This window comes from Tympanuchus pallidicinctus, unplaced genomic scaffold, assembly GCF_026119805.1.
Source record: "Tympanuchus pallidicinctus isolate F22 unplaced genomic scaffold, pur_lepc_1.0 scaffold22, whole genome shotgun sequence".
Classification (NCBI taxonomy): Eukaryota; Metazoa; Chordata; class Aves; order Galliformes; family Phasianidae; genus Tympanuchus; species Tympanuchus pallidicinctus.
The window spans coordinates 20,544,065-20,561,810 of record NW_026294739.1 but is presented as its reverse complement, the minus strand read 5'-3'; the positions used below and the strand labels follow the sequence as shown (position 1 = coordinate 20,561,810).

Below are 17,746 nucleotides of genomic sequence, written 5' to 3'. Positions count from 1 at the left end.
CATCTCCCTGCTCAGCCAGGAGCTCATCGTTCCATAGCATGGTACAGTAGAAGAACCATATATAGCAGCTTTGATCAAATCAGAAAGAACTTTCTGTTTCCAGCAGAAAGGAGCTAATCCTTAGACTCTGTTAACTTCTTTGTTTTGCTTTCCTTCCTCATGCCTTTGAGTCAACTTTGAAGTTGACGGTAAAGATCCTAATTCACTATTTTCGGATTCCTCTAGTTTCACAGAACTGTTTCTTCATAATATCAACTAAGTCACCGGTTTTGTAAGTAGGTCTCCATTGGGTATTTTTAGGAAGGATCCATATGTGCAGTATGACTGTTGGAACATATCAGGAAATAAAATTCTCCAGTAAGCTCAGCTCCGAAATTATTACCTTACTACTTTGCTTGAACTAAAGACAGTTTCTTGTACCTATCCTTTCCTCCACTTATCTTGCAGATGTTTCACCATTAGTCAGGGAACATCTTGGCCATAATTTTGCTGGAAAACATACCAAACAACAAGTTAGATTTGTAACTAAAAAGCAGAAAAGAAATAATTTGGGGGGAAAATCTCAGCTTGAGGGTGGCTTTGGGGGAAAGATATCAAGGTCTCTGAGAAATAAAGGAAAAAATCTGTTACCAGCATCATAGGAACTGAAGGGGAAAAAAAATATGTATGCATAGGCACTGCGCAAATGGGGTTAAGCTGCTATGGCATAGCTTTTTTTCCACTATAGCTATTCAACCATAATGAAAGAAAGAGCCTGTGGATTGTTTAGCTTCTATAGCTTTCCTTGAGAAGAAATCAAAATATTACAGTATTTCATAGTAACAGAAAACCTTCCACTGACATCCCTTCTCTTTTTTTCTGAAGGTTTACCTGTTTTTACTTGCTCATGCATTGAGCCAATCTGCAGAGAGAATTAATATATTAGATATACCAAGCCAGCTCATTTTTCTTCTGTCACTTTTGCCATGATTAATGATAGTGAAAATGTGTTTAACTCAAATGACACTTCTGGTATTGCTCAGTGCTTAGATTTTTTTTATTTTATTTTATTTTTTTTGAGTCTGCTATCATTAACTAAAAATAAATTCCAGTTGAAATGCAGATGCAGATAAAACTATTTCCTTCTATTTCTTTTTTATTCTTGCTTTCTCCCTCTGGAATGACTACATTTATACATTTTGAACATTTCCAGAAACTGTAAACCTTAAGCAATTAAGCAACATTTAAGCTTACTGTACTTTATCAATATGAGATGATGTATTGATATCTTCTTTAGGTGGACACTTTCGAACTTATAATTGTTAATGTACTGAAAAGATCTCCTGGCCCTGAGGTGATTGGGCAATGAAAATCTGTCTTCCATCAGATAAACCTACTTTAAAGAGAATCGATGATACCTAAATCTATCACGTGCTTTTGTAATAATGTGCTGCCCTATATTGCAGGAAAAAAATAGCCAGGAAGCCATTAAGTAGAGGAAATGCTTCTAACAAGGTTTCTTGTAAACCAGAAAGGAGACTGCAGGGAGGAAGGATGGAAATGGGTTATCATGGAATTGCAAGAAAGGAAGTTTAATGCTCGGAGTGCCCTTGGGTTGAATGTGAATTCCCCCCTTTGGGAATTCTCTCTTCAGGTCTCTAGGACCTGTTGGTCTCTATTTATATCTTTCAATCCTATCCCCTTAAGATGGTAACAAATAAGACCGATGTTGCGATTATTGCTGATTATCCCTTTTCACTCCTGTCAATATAAAAGGGTTTAAAATTCAATTCCTACCAACAGTTGGAGGCAGCAATTCCCACCAATTGCTTGCAGGAAGCAAGCATTTCCAGTGTATATTCAGACAGTACTAAGAAGCCTTGAAAGAAGTGCTCAGTACGTGTACACTTCCAGTGCTCCTTTAATCACTATTTTCAGGATTGTTAGATACTATTTTTAGTGAATATTTACACTGCACTGTGAATGCCTCTTGGTTTTGAGTCACTGCAAAACAAACCTAGCTATTATCAAAGCACAATATTTCGTAAGAAACCTGCCCATCAACTAATTAGAAAGAGAAAGCAAACATCATTAGTGCAGGTTGGTAATATTCCGTGAAAACTGTTCAGCCACTGTGAAAACTGCTCATCCACCAACAGACTAAAATAAAAAAATAAATTATTAAGTGTGCGTTGTTAATATTACCCGTAAAGGGAAATGAAAGCTTTCAGCATTTCTTTTGAAGTAGTTTTAAAGCAGTGGATCTACTGCATGCATAGCAGCTGTCTACACCTTATTAAAAGAGCAAAGAACGAGCAAGTTATGGAGCATCACCCCACAAGAAAACCAAAGTATGCACTGTTAATGCGTATTATTTGTATTAAATGAAACCCCAAGGAATACTATTTTGGATTTGGAGACTGACTTTCTTCTTCAAATTTACTGAATATGCAATGGACAAAGTGGAATAATATATCATTGAGTGTGCATTACCTGTCTTACCAGCTTGACTTCAAAAATTTCAAAGTTTTTTTTTGAAAACTGCCACGTCACAGTGAAAAATACTTCTTGCTTCTCAGTGAAGACAGGTCAGAAATGTACCATATGAAGTTCAGTTGTCCTCTCACCATGTCCTATGTGACCAAGGTCATATATTGCTGAAAAGAGGAAAAAATGGGAAAGAAAAGCAGTGTAGATTGACAAAGATGTAGCTCGTGGGATTGATACAAAACTCAGCCGTGTTTCCTTGGTTAAGAATGGGCAGCAGTATTTGTTTAAGATGAAGGGTAAAGAGTTGTACTGCTTGGATTTCACTCTGTATTCGTGTATGGTTTTGCTCCAAGAAAAAAATCCATTTTTCTCGTAGCTTAGGGATGTGCCTTCAACTTTAGTCATCCAGCAGAAACAAACAGATTTCCTATTTATGTCATGCTTGAGACAGTAGAGTACATAACCAGAAGTTTCAATAAACAATTAAAACTATAATCTATGTTATATGTTAGGTCAAGAAAATAAATTAAATGCATTATGTGTTGCAGAATCTCTTGGATTCGGGTCACTGAGCCCATGTCTTCAAACCTAATACTTGTTGTAGCCCACTTCACGTGATTTTAAAATGGTATCAGATGAGCTGAATAGAAAAGACTCGTGTCTTGATGATATTCTGAATTTTAATATTTCTACTGAATGTCTCTTCTTGCTCCAGGGTTGCATCCACAACCTCCTTGGACAACCTGTTCCAATACATCACCACCCTTTGTGTGGAAAACTTCCTCCTGGTATCTAACCTAAATCACCTCTCTCCCAGTTTTAAACCATCATTCCCCCTTGTGCTCTCAAGAAGCCTACAAGTGACAGAAGCGTACAAAGCAATTTTTGAAAATATATTTGCTTTCCATCTGCTGCAGTGTACGGCAGCCAGTCCATGGTGCACACTCTAAACCCCCATGAGAACTTAATATGAGTAAATCTGTGGAAAGCTTGGGGAACAACCGCATAGTCTGATCTGTGTAGTTATTTGTGTTCAGGTAAAACACATTCCTAGTTCTGGAATGAGTGGTTCTGTGTCTGCATTGCCCTGACACCACACTGACTAATGGCTGGGTGGGACATGTGGCTGAACAGTGCCTTGGCCGGTAAAGTGGTTCTATTGATCCAGTAAAAGGATTATTTTGAGAGCAAATGTTCACAAAGCAGAATAAGGCCACATTTTACTTACCTGCATAGTCCCAGAGGATGACCTACCTCTCTACTGAAGATACTTTTTACGGTTGTCATCTGCACTGTAGCTGAGTGCTTGCAGCCTTCCATGGTTTTATTTTTGCAACATCGCATTTATCTTCCTCTGTCTGTGGATGGCAAGACTGAGAAGGAGTAAACAACTTTCTGAAGATCTCCTAGGAGGTTTATGGTGGGGAAGAGCAAAAAACAAAGCCTAAAAATGCGAGAGGAGTGCTGCAATCACTGCCTAGTTCTCTTCTCCAAAGGAAGAGTACATGCACAGTGAGGGACAGAGTCTGCAGGGACCCACCCAGGGACCATGGAGCAGGATGCATGAACCACAATAAATAACACAACCCTTCTGTAAATTTATTTGGGGATGCATTAAAATTAAGTTTTCTCTGAAGCTGTATTCAGTCATAGGGTCTGTTACTTCATCTTCAGTTTATACCACAGGCTTGTTTTGGTTGCCCTCTTAAACACTATATATTATTTTTAAATATGGAAAGAAGTTCCATTGCCCAATAGATTGCCTAAGCTTTAAAATACAGAAAACATTTTAGTTTTTATGCTTACATTTTCATAGACCCAAACAACTGGAGAATAGGTGATTCAGATGGTAACAGAGATAAAAGACTATAGATTAAACAGTTGTTGGCCATTTCTATTTCATTCTTTGGCATTTTACCCCAATTTTGCATCATCGCATACCATATAAAATGAAACATGTTTTCAGGCTCTTCATTTTTATACTCCTCTAAGGATACTTTGCCTAATCTCCTAAGGAGAATAAACTATCTCAAAAGTGAAAACTGACCTGGAGAAGTAGAGATGCAGAGTGATGGGCTCTTTCTGAAATTCCCAATGAACTGAATATTTTAACTTTGGTTTCTACTCCTTCTGTTAAAGCCATTTACCCTATTAAAAAAAAACAACATGGTAAGATCTCATTCACTGAAAATACTTTCATTTCAACACCCCTCACCCAACATATCATGGATGTGGTTGCCTTCTGCGCCCATTGGTTAATTTAACATTACCAACTTAGGATTTAAGGCAGTGAAAAGAAGAGGTTATCTTCATCCTAATCCATGCTCGGTGTGAACTTCAACATTTGATTGCATTGATTGTGTCTTCAGTACAATCTCTTACTCCTTTTGAGCCTCTCAGTGGTTCATCACAGCCAGTGTTTACGTGCAGAAGGTGTGAGGCTCTGGGATGAGGAAGTCACACAAAGTGAGGGCTTTCCTGCATCATCAGCTTCCTCAAAGATCGTGCTAAGCTCTGAGGTTTGTCGAACATTTGTTTAATGTATTGACCCGAGTGTTAGATATTTTTTTAGTATAGCCACTGTATTAATGCCAGAAACTTTGATGGAGTTAGCAGCAATAATGGATTACACCAAAGAAGCTGCTCTATTATGTTTTGTAGGGACCAAGCTATTTTTAAACTTACAGATCCTATTAAAAAGAAAAAAAAAATGTCTAACAACAAAATCTTCCACAGCCAATGGTTATCTGCAATCCCCTCAGTGAGCATCCCGCCTCAACATGGCCACTGGTTGGTTGGGCAGCCAGAAAACTGAGCTCCCCAAAACAGATGGCTTTATCTTCTGCTCCTTTCCTCTCTTTTCCATATATCATGTTTTTTAATAATCAATGTGATCTCCACAGGGACAACATTCAGAAATTCTGAATACTTTCAGTTTCTTACTTTGAGTGTTTATCCCAGCTATTAAATATTCTTGAGAGTTCTTTCACAGGAAAACCTTGAGGTACTCATTAAAATTAATGTGTGGTTTGTTTGTTTATCTGCCAGAAAAGGAAAACAAATACCAGTAGTTCAGATCTCCTTGCTAACATGCAAAGGTGGGAACTGTGCTGCAGCAATCACAAGTGCAGTGGAAGTGTATACACTTTATGGGCACACTTTTACAAGTGCACTTATATGGTTGCAGTATTGGCTTACTAACAGCTAACATGAGGGATTGTTTTTTAAGGATACCTTGTAAAATTAAGTCACAGAATCACAGGGTGGCCAGGGTTGGAAGGGACCTGAAGGATCATGAATCTCCAACCCCTCTGCCGCACGCAGGGCCACCAACCTCTCCCTTCAATGCTAGACCAGGCTGCCCAGGGCCCCATCCAACCTGGCCTCAAACACCTCCAGAGATGGGGCAACAACCTCTCTGGGCAGCCTGTTCCAGCACCTCACCACTCTCTGGGTAAAGAATTTCCCCCTGACAGCCTTAATCTCCCCTCCCTCAACTTAAAACCATTTCCCCTCATCCTGCAGTTATCAGTCCTTTCAAAGAGTTGATTCCCCTCCCCTCTGTAGGCTCCCTTTAGGTATTGAAAGGCTGCAATGAGGTCGCAGCAGCCTTCTTTTCTCCAGGCTGAACGAGCCCATTTCCCTCAGCCTGTCTTCATAGGGGAGGAAAAAGTAATTAAAATAGCCTTTCTTGTTTTGAAAACATGAGGCTAGCAAGACTTTGAATCAGAGGAGATGAGGATAGGAAGCAATGCAGCTTGGTGCTGGAATGCACAAAGATTGGAAGATGCACTAAACTGCTTACCAACATGGCAGACAACAGAAAAGGCCAAGAAGGAGATGAATATTGAATATGAAATTATCACCCCATAAATCTGTGGTGAAATATTTTAGACAAATTAATTGCCTCATGCAGAATACTAGTTACCACTTAATATTGGAAACATGCTAATGAATTGTGTCTTACTTAAGATTCTTTATTAAAGCTTCCCCCCCCCCCCCCCCCCCCTCAATGAAAGCACTTTGCTTTCTGAGCTCTTTCTAAAGCTCAGTGTTAAAAATCAAACATGTAGGTGCTGAAAGAATGTAAATAGCTGAGATCACAGAGCCGACACAACATCTAGAAGGTGCCAAAGGTGCAAATGGAGAACAGTGTACTTAAATGTAAGGTTCTGTCAAGGAACTGCAAATAAAGTTGTATCAGTACTATGGTAATGGCATGCTTCTCTACCTGCATTCCATTGCATGCCTGTGTGTGTTCGTGTACGTATTTGAGACTGTGATGTTTAGGAAGGAGGAACTCAGGAAGAATGAATGAGACTCAGATATGAGGAGAGAGGAAAAAAAAAAGAGAAAAAGATAGTACAAAGACTGAAGCAGTGAAATGACATTTTAGTGGCTCAGCCGTGCTGATCCTCAAGTAACACAGATACTTATTCTGACATCTGCATTTCAGAACATTTTACTGGGTAAAATATCAGTCAAGAGTGTTAATAAAGAAAAGTTATCTGCTATCGGCAATGAATGTGTAAGGCAAAATGGTACCCCTCTTCCCTGCTAAGTTTTTCTACCATGCAAATAAGATGTATAAACAGATAGCAATTGGTTAAAGTACAAAACAGAAGTAAGAACAGTACCCTTAAGGAAGCAGACAACGAAAGAAGATATTCAGAACCAGTTTACAGTTGTTTCTGTTGTACTGGAATGTCTTGTATCAGCACTACTGTTTTAAGAAGAGATGTAATCATTACTGGCACTGATAATGCTGATGATAAGGCTGATTCCAGAATGATAGTGGAAGATAAAAGGAGTGTGACAGTCATTGGAACAATTGGATTGAGAAATGAAAAATAGCAACCAACGATTTAAATAAATCCAGATTACAGGAAGAGAGACTGGGGATTTCTACTGCTCTGAATACAGAAGGAAAAGTATGAAGTCTAAGAAGTTAATTAGTATTTAAAAAAATGTAGTAAAATGCAAAAAAATGGGATGAAAATTAGTAGATAAAAACCCTAACTTTGTTGATTGATTTTACAATAAGTTGAATGGGCTCTCTATTAAACAGAGAAAATATGCATCTATTTTGTGTGCTTATAAGAAAATAAACTGTTTTGGGTTAATACGTTTAAAATAGTATGCGAGCTTAAGTAGCATGGCTAAGCTTTAACAAAAATTTAAGATAGATGACATCCACAAATGTTTCAGCGCCTTTGCTATGGTTATGCATTTGTATAGAAGAGCAGTGAGATTTCAAGGCTGGAAAAATCATCTGTGGGTCTCATATCTGTTGGATGAATCCCATTCATTTCCAATGATATTGAAGGAACAAGGGCGAAGGTGGAATAACTAGATAGTTCAGAAGGCATTGCAACCTCAATTCCAAGAAAATTCATTTGCATAATCAGTGCTCATAAACAGTGGGGCATCCGTCTGTGATAAATAAAACTTTATCCTCATTTTAAATACTACTGTTGAGGTTACTAAAGTGGAAATTATTATAGTTAGGGTCATTATTGTCAGCATCAGTGTCTCTGTTAACCAGATGCAGACCACGTCCACCACACAAGATAACCTCTCCTGATAGATAGAACAAGTGGCCGACCTGAAGCCTTAGGGCTTCATTTAAGAATGTCTTGTGTTTACAGCTTCAGCTCCAGTACACTGATGTAGTTCTACTGAGTACAGTGTTTAACTCAGAATCTGGACCAGCAAATGTAGTTTGATGTAGTGTCTTCCCAAGGACAAAGGGGTGAGTTCCTTCCTTCAACTCAAACCATTGATTTTTGGAAATCAGGAGTCATTGCTGACCCCGTCAGTGCAATTATTCATAATTAAAATTGAGATCTAACTATAAAGGAATTAAAGCAATTATAAAGGCAGTAATAAATATGTTTCCTCTGCTGATTATAGTGTAGGTCTGAAATACTGTTTGAGATCCCTGCGAGTCTATGCTCATGAATTGTAGAAAAGCAAAGCAACTGATTGCATGGGTGAGCTGAATAGCAAATAGCAATATTTAGCTTGCTGAAGACCTTATAGCAGCAGAGCTGAGACATCAGTGGTTTTTCCCTTGCTCTTGTTAGACAGCACCTGAAAGAATAGGGATGAGAAAGGAGAATTGCCATTAGAATATATATTTTTTTTATTATAATTATTTTTTGCCTTCTGTTTTAGTACCTTATTTCATCTTCTGTCCCTCCTTTCCTTCCCTGCTGCAACAAATATTGATTTGTGGGTAGGAACAGCAAGCACATTGTCTGTGCACATTCTGATCTCATCAGAGAAGGAGGTGAGCAGGGACAAGTGATCCTTAATGACATTGTTCTGAGCCCAGAACTTATTCTGATGTATGTATATACAAAAAAAAAAAAAAAAAAAAAGCAACACATAAGCATAATGCTGAAAACCAAACATAGTTATCATTGGAAATTGGAGTTATTGTCCTGCTGAAGGGTGAAAATCTTAGAGCTCTTTAAGTACTGTTAGGGAAAGGCAGTGGCAGATAACCAGTTAGTAAATACCCAGGAAAATGGTGATGGTCACATTCCAGTTAAAGAATGGAAGATTTCCTTACCTGTCCTAAGGATCAGGGCTTGCCAAATACTCCACCAGAAAGGATCTCCAGATAGAAACCCTTCCCTTGTGGCTGCCAGCCCTTAAATCAGTCTTGGAAGGGGCAGAACCTGGTTCTACCTCTCCCACTCACACAGGTGAATTCCTTTCACCTGTGCTCCCAGGGCTGGCTGTGTCCCTTCACCAGGTGCTCAATCATTGGTTCAGTTCATGACTTAGCAACTCCCATACCGTATTACATGACCTGGCCAATACTAGTAAGAGCAGTTTTATTTTTTTCAAACAGAAATGTAATAAAGTTATGTGTAAATCTGGCAGACTACATGTATGATTCTGCAATTCCCTCCTACCTGCAGAGCACTCCAAGGTATTATTTCTAAAAGGTCGGTGGCCTGACACTACTCTTGATGGAAATTACATTATTAATTTAAGGTTTGTTGTCTGGCTGTTGTATTGTTTTACACAGAGCTGCTCTCCCTGGGTTTTATTCCATTAAAGTAAATGGCAAACAGAGTGTTGCCAGAGTGAGCTGCAGAGTGCCCATGTATTGCATGCTGCTGAGGGAATTGCTCATCTGTCATCAGTCAGAGAATGATCCAGATCAGACCTTGACACTTCAGAATTATGACAGCATATGCTGGATAAATGGAAAATTCTTGCTTACAGCAGAGACATATTTCATCTACTTAAATGTCATACCAGTGTCTTTAGTGTTCACTGGTTCACAGAAGGTCAGGTTCTCAGCTATTTCTTGTATGACCTCACAAAGTGCAAGATTGAAGTAAGTCTCACTGCTCAAATGCTCAACATGATTCGAACATCCATATACAAGTAACAGTGGTTTCAAAGCCTTCATGATGAAGTACATCATCTGCTAACCGTTCACTTCATTATGAACCCACCTGTATTCCTTAGAAATCTCAGTTTTGTACGTTCATTGTTTTTTTTTATCTTTATCAGTAATGGCAAAAAGAGGAAGCTTTCTTGAAAACCAGGCCACTGAGCTTGCAAAAAGTTGAACATCAGATTAGACTGTCAAACCTGAACATATAGTGTAATAGTACCAAGGAGAATATATTTGCTACAACCAGCATTTTAGAGACACGTTCACAAGAGCATGCAGACCAACACTGTGCAGCAGTACTTAATTTGTTGAAAAAGAAAGATGTGGTTTAATAAGTGCAGTTCTATCTTTAGGCAAGCTGACCGTTACATCTGGGAGATGCCCAAATGCTTTGCTTATCAGTCCCTGGCTGCCATCAGGGCTACTACACTTCCTTGGCTTTAATTTCCCAAGAAAGCATATACCTATCTTCCTACAGATTTCTTTGCTATAAACTTGTAGGCAGTCGCCCTTTCTTCAGTCAAACTGAATCTTGGGCATGGGTATCACTCTTTGTTTATGTGAACCATTTCAAACATTTAGTATTCAACCAAAAAAATAGGAACCAACCAGAAGAGTGTCATTGCTTCCTAGATTGAGAGCTCCAGTGCTCAAAAAGAATAACCGCAGTATTGGTGATTTGAAAGCCAAATGCTGTTATAGCAGGCAATAAGATCTGTACTCCAATAACCTTGAGAAATTAGTGAAGAAGGAAAGATAAAGCAACTGTTAAGGAAAAAATTAGGTAACGCTTTTGTTTCAGATGCATCAATGGATGCAATTAAATTTTTGGCAAGAGCAATATTAAACTTCTTTTTCCAGAAGGTTATTATAGCTTGAATTGAGAGGCTGGACCACAGAACAACTATTGCCATCAAAACATACAGGAGTAAAGCTTGCTGTGAGCAAAGCACAAGATGAAGTTCTGATGTTACAGTGGGATTTTTCAGGTTGTCTTCCTGCCACCGTTGGGGTGCCCAGCCTCCCCTTGGATAAAGATAGGAATCCATCACTAGGATGGATGTCTGACCTGAAGAGATGAACTGCAGACGTGGTACATCATTATTCCTCTGCCATGTGTAATACTTCCTTCAATTGTCTTACCTTTTAAAAATATGTCAGAGAAAGGGGGGAGGAACAATATTTCAGCATGCAATTCAGCCCCATTATTTTTATACAATGTAAGACCTTCATTTCTTAGCTGACTTCAGTGACAGAAACAACAGATACAATATAAATTATGCAGATTTCCCTCTGGAGGCTATTGCGTTGTTTTTGTTTTTCTTTTCTATACCAAAATTGTGTATTTTCAAGAGAGCTCAGCAAAATGATACACACTTAGAAGAGAGGATGCACTGGCTCACAACCTCTTTGAATGCCTTCCCTAAGTCCTGTTGTCTACGGAATGAGATTGATCTCTACAGTGATGGTCTGGTGCCACTGATCCCTGTGCATCTGGATGCAAAGTTGTGAATTATGGAGCACAGCCACACTTCTTGTTTTATGTTAAACATTTCAAAAGGGTGCTTGACTGTTCAGTGTGGGATATTGTATAAGTAGCTCTGAGTCTGAGCTCTGAGTCTGGTAAACATGTATCACTTATCCTTTAGATACGGGTTAAAGAGTAACATCTTGTTTTCCTTTCAGTGCGATAAAGTACCAAAGGGTTCTTCTGGGAATTTCCCTGGCTGCCAGACTAATTAACAGTGTGGAACTCTTCGTACCACAACTTTAGACTTTTCTGAATTATATTTATCAAGGAAGATCAGCAAAAGGATTTTATTTTGAAGCTTTTTACTTACTGAATTGAGTGAGGTGCAAATTAGATACATCCTGGTTTGGTTTGTCTGCTTCCATCTGCATTTGGAGGTGTGTATTCTCTCATCTCTCTGCTGCTCCTCCTGGTAATTCACTGTTCACTTTCATTAATCTTGCTAAATTCTATTCCATGATGCCTAGAACCAAATAGATTCATGACTGTAACTTCAGAAGTACATCTGTTTGCATGAAAACAGAAAGTGAAGGGAAGACATAACCAAAGCAGGAAAAGGATTGACAACTGACCTGCAAAGAGGGTTACATTAGTGAAATTGAGAGAAACCAGCAAGGAAAATGACAGTTGTTGAGTTTCAGGCCTTACAGAAGTGAGTCCAGAGCAGTTTCAAACGTGCTGTGGGCCTGAGAAGGCTGGTTTGAATGCTTGAAGCTGGTGGTGTGATGTGCAGTTCCATTAGGAGTTCATTTTTGAGTGCGTTCACGTGCTCATGGTGTGCTGTGAGCATGGCTGGTGGCTGCCTGTGTTCTACTTATGTTTGGTTGTGCGTGTGTCCGTAAGGGTGCGAATCTCCCTGCCAACAGAAGACAAAATGCTGGCAAATATTTTAAGACCATCTCACAGTGTAAGGACCATCCAAACTCTCAGGCACTACTGGAAGCATAATTCCATTGATATACAGCTCGTTTGCATAACAGTATCTGTAAAACATCACATACACTGCTGTTAAAAGCTTAGCATTTATTATACCCCAGTTTGCGAGCAGTGCTGCAGTAACTCCATGTTGTTTTGTTTTGTTTTTAATTGCAGTAGACAGTAGAAATAAACAGCTACAATGAACCATCTACTTCTGGAGTAGATTATGTGATACCTTTGCCCTTACTGAATTGACTGTGATGAATGCTGAGTTATAACATAAACAGCAAAGGCATAACATCACAGCAAAGGCATGGAGGAGACTCAGGTGTGAAATACATTTGCAGCAACTCAGTTTGCTCCCAAAAGTTTCCTTGAGAGAAGAGCTCACTGTAGTTTATTTCCTACCTCAGTGGTTTGCAATTTAGTAAGGGATTCATCCTGCCAAACCACAAGGCATAAACATTTTCTTTCTTGTTAAATCTCTCCAGAGAGCACCACACCATCCATACCATCTTAGTACTGCCTGATATATACACACACTAATTCTTGAAAAGGTCACTTCTGCTCAACAGTTAATTAGATGTTGACGTTGTTAAAAAATAAACAGGCTAAAAAATTCACCTAGAATTTCACACTTTTCTTAATATCAGTGTAAGTAACTGTATTTTCTTTATGGGTTATACATCTACACATCTATCTATCTAGGCATTATATGCATTCCAAAGCTTAAAGAAGAGAAGGAATATTTTTATTATTGTCTTTAGCTTACTTCCTTCTTCTCACCTTCCTGCTCACAAAGAAAGAAGGCTCATAAATTTAGGAAGAACCTAAGTGCTATTGTTAATCGTGAATGTAACTTCTTGTAATTGTCAACTTAAACCCTACTGAATAAACTACAAATGTCATTAATCTGGAAAAAGGACATTAAAACAATTAAATATTATTAGCTAGATAACCAAAGAGCAGAAGGCTCCTGCATGGAAATATATGCAGTAAAAGGATTGCAAGAAATCCCAGTAAATGAAGGAAGCTTAGTCGTTCTTTCTATTTTACTCCTCAATCCTTCCCTAATTCTCTGTATAACAGTCTGGATTTTTCTTGAAATTAATTGTTTTAATTATGGCAAATGGCTTGAATGGCTTCTATGTGAGAAAAGAATTAAAACTCTGGGGTGGTTTAGTGGGGAGAGGGGACATAAAGAGGGCACACGATGGAGCTATACAAATAATGAATTGCCTATGCAGAAAGTAAATCTGGTGCTTTCACTTATCATTTCTTATAATACAAGAACCAGGGGACTTATAATGAAACCGAAAGGCAGCAAAATTAAAACCATTAAGGAAAATAAGTATTTACACAAATGCATAATTAACCTGTGGAATTAATTCCCAGAAGAGTTCAGTGGAGCCAAAAGCTTAGTGGGGTTCAGAAAAGGATTAGACATTTATACGGATAATGGAAATGCCTGTAGTGGCATTGGTTGGAATGAGGAGTATAAAGGGAACACGGGACTGCAGCTCCTGCTGAGGACAGTGGCAGTGAGATGAAGTGTATCGAGAGTTAGGCAAACTGCACTGGCGAATCACGGACAGACATGGGGAGGAGGAAAATGCCTGAGGTAGGGAGTATCCCTTCAATAATTTCTCATTTCCTTTGGGTAAATATGGCCATTTCATTTCCTTCTGAAAGATTACACCGTGATGAGATGATGTGAAAATTACATATATTTGAGCACTCATTTTACCCCAACTGAGCCAAAGAATAGAGGTTTTAACACTGGGGGAAAATGAATTCAGAACAAATTGTCTGTTGTTATCATATGCAATTGTTATCACAGTATTCCTGCAGAAATGTATAATAAATAAATATAATTCATCTTTGGAAACCAGATTAATTTCCACAATCGGATGAGATGTGGTTTAATGGGAGCTGTGTGGTGGCAGCATGCCTGATATTGACTTCCTGTGCATGCTGTTCTGCCCATCCTGTATTTTAGTCTATCAAAATTTTCCAAGGCTTTAATGTTTTAAATCCCGTAATAACATAATTTCTGCAGACATAAGTTGTCCACAGTTCATTGGGTTCCTAAAATAATCCATGTTAGCTTTTCTTGTCAGGGATCTCTGCCAACATTCTGAAAACTAAGGCAATTTGATGACCTGCATGACATTATTATTAAGCTTGTTTCTCCCTTTGCTGCTAATAATGTTAACCAAACTAGGTTCTCAAAAGCTCTGCATATAGTGCATATGGGGACTTGATCTCTCTAAACACAGACGTTACAGAAGAAGATGGGAAACGTAGCAGACATATGGTAGGTTGGATGTGGATTTCCATTTCCATTTAGTTCATTAACCTTTTCAGGATCTCTGCCAAAAGCAGCTCAGGGTGTTTTGACCCCTACATCGATGGCCTCCGTGAACCCACTTCTGTGAGTAGGCTTTCTAGTTTTCTATCTTTTCTATCATTGTTTTGAATCAAAACAGGAATTCCGCCTCAGCACTGCAAGGTGTTGCAAAAGGCTTTTCATTCATGCTCAATTGATTTTGAAGCAATCTTAAATGTTTCCCAGACCATTTATTTATGACCTATTTCAATCTGGGTGATACTTACAAGCCCTAAAAAAACATGTTGGATATGATCTGAAGTAGTTCAGTAGGTTCTTTTCCCCACAGCTGCACTTCTAAACTGCAATACGTGTTACTTTCCCAAAACAAAGTCTGAATACTATCCCTGTTTGTAAAGCAAATATTTTAACTTCAAGTAACAAATTCCTCCTGTATCAGAAAACTGAAAATCTGACTCACAGCTTTAAACTATTGCCAATTGTTTTATTTTACCCAGCATTAGTATTTATGGTTCACATTGCTTGGGTAGTTAGAAACAAGATTCACTAAGTACTTCAACCTACAAGCTTTCCCTGGGCTTGGAATGTGATGATTATAGACTAGAAAACATAGTAACTGAAAACTCCTTCCAGACTTGCTGTACTGCAGTCTGTACCACTCAGCAGCTGCTATGAAGACACTTTCTATCTCAGACCTCGTGGCCATGTTCACTTTATAAGCTGCCTTCTTCCTCTCCCATGCAGGGACATCTCCTTCATGCTTCCACCTGGGCATCTGCTGGCTTTGTAGCCCACATTGCAGAGTCACTTCGATGTCTGCAAGAGGTACCTTTAAACTCCATGTCCTTCTTGCTGCATCAGTAGCACCTTATTATAAGTTATATTTATACACAGATTCACGTTGCATAAGGGAAGATGCACAGCTGAGAATGCCTTTAGAGCATTGTCTTCCTCAACATGTCTTTTATGTATTCTTTATCTGAGAGCTGCTTTTATAGTTTTCTAGAAACTGAATTATGAAAGAATTTTGATCCAAATGAGTCACTGTCCCCCTAGATGGGATGCAAGAAATGTTAAATATTCTTATGTAGCTTGCAGATCTGAAAGTAAAATTAATTCTTTTCCTTTAACACTGTTCTTTCCTTTATATTCTGATGAGTCATCTGGTGAAGCATTATGGTGCCAATTTCTCTCCTTCTCAAAGCTAACAGGTGTTTCTTGGATTTGCCTCATCTGCTACGAATCACCATTGAGTCCAACTGGGGATTTTCCCTTCAGCAGTCAGGCAGTGCCCTGCACATTGGTATTCTGCACCTGCTCCCGCCATGCCCAGTCCATCCCCGTTGTTGAGTCTGGCTGGACATCTCTTGACAGCTGGTTCATCAGATCCACATCATTGTTTGTGCAGGGTGGATTTATTGTACAGAGAGCCTGGGGCACCTGTATCTCATTATGTAAATGCAGTCACTTTGTCCTAAGATGTTGTTTACTGTTGGAATGTGATTACAAGCAGGTACTGGTCCTGAATTGTTTCCTCTTCTGAGAAGATCAACATTTGAGAATGGTAATATCAACAATTATCCTTAGGCAAAATGTTGGAGTTTTTTTCTTTTTTTATTTTAACAGTGCAGTGAAAGCTTATTTTAATAACTTTCTGTTGCCCAAATTCTCTTATTTTTAAACTTAAATGTTCTGCCAGAATGAGATGAATGAGTCGACTGTTCAAAATACACAACACGCACAAGTTCTCATCAGTCTTTACTTTGGCAGACAGTGTTTACATGCATCTAAATTCATATGGAGCAAAACTGTCCCCGTTTTGCTGGAAATGCCAAGCGGCATTTGACGAACGTTAATTTGTTTTGATCTAATTGCAGGGCAACATTTTATTTCCAAGATGCTCAGATCTAATTAAAATTATTTTGTATTTATCAAAATCTAATGGAAAACATCAGGCCCCTTACTTATGACCTGATAACTAAGAATCCAGTTTAATCAGCTCCATTTGAATCTGAGTCTATTGGAGCAATAATTGCCATAATACACATTAAAAAAATGATTTTAACTAAAATGCGAATCCACATTTTCAGCTGAGCAATAGGGAGACCAAACTTGATACGTCAGTGCTTGTAGAGAACCAGCACGAATTAGACTTAAAAGCCCATTCCCCAAATTTCGTCGAGCAGTAGAAAAGATGAAACAAGGTAAAGATGTGGCCTAGTGTGTGCTTCTGCTACCAGTCCCATGATCACAATTACTGTATCATTTTTTAGTTGTTTAGGATATTTCTGTTTTTCATTTGTTAATACACTGCTGATCCTGCATCCCACTTCCACTGTGGCACTGTGGGTGAAGCAGGGGGATTAGTCTCACAGGTCTGCTGCTGCGTGGCATCGCGGTGATCAGCGCAGGTGCTTTGCGAGTTTATTAACGAAATAAAGCACTTGCAACGTTAATTACAAATGGAAATATTTCACTGTGGGCTTAGCACTCTGAAAATGTGCTGATTCAGACAAGAACATGGACAGACTTACTACTGAGGGTGACTAAATATACCTTAATTATTATATAATTTAATTCAATATAAATAAGGCCTTCTTGGTATTATGGCCTTCTGCCATTTGTGATTAATTTTTCATTAGGCACCAGGCCATGAAAGCACTTAAGCAGGTGCTCAATTTTAACCACTTTAGTCAATTACACTTAGAATTAGGCATATGTTCCAACGCTTTGCTTGACTGAACTGCTATTCCCCAAACCCTAGCTGACCTACATGTACCTTGTTTATACCAGCGAACTTTTTCGTGTGTTTGTTATCACTAGGGATTAAAAACAAAAAATTCTATTATTTCACCCCCAAATTAAATGCCATCTAAAGAAGGATATCAAGTCCTTTTTTAGAGCGTACAATATAGGTGAAAGGACAGATGACCTAAAACCTTGCTTCTCTTCCATAATTAGGCTATCCAGATGGCAACCACCTTAATGAGTTACACATAAACAGTCTCCAGAAACACGCTAGTATAACCTATATGCCTGTTGGCAGAGGGTGAAGTTT

The 17,746-nt window shown here is 38.7% G+C and overlaps 1 long non-coding RNA gene across 1 annotated transcript; it reads right to left on the bottom strand.

Moving 5' to 3' along the window:
* Positions 1-2,486: 2,486 nt before the first annotated feature.
* LOC128081937 (uncharacterized) lies at positions 2,487-4,617 on the bottom strand. Its single transcript, XR_008207469.1, has 3 exons — positions 4,517-4,617; positions 3,724-3,827; positions 2,487-2,636 (listed from the first exon to the last, which is right to left on the bottom strand). It is a non-coding gene; the product is annotated as an uncharacterized LOC128081937 (long non-coding RNA).
* Between the last annotated feature and the right edge of the window lie 13,129 nt (positions 4,618-17,746).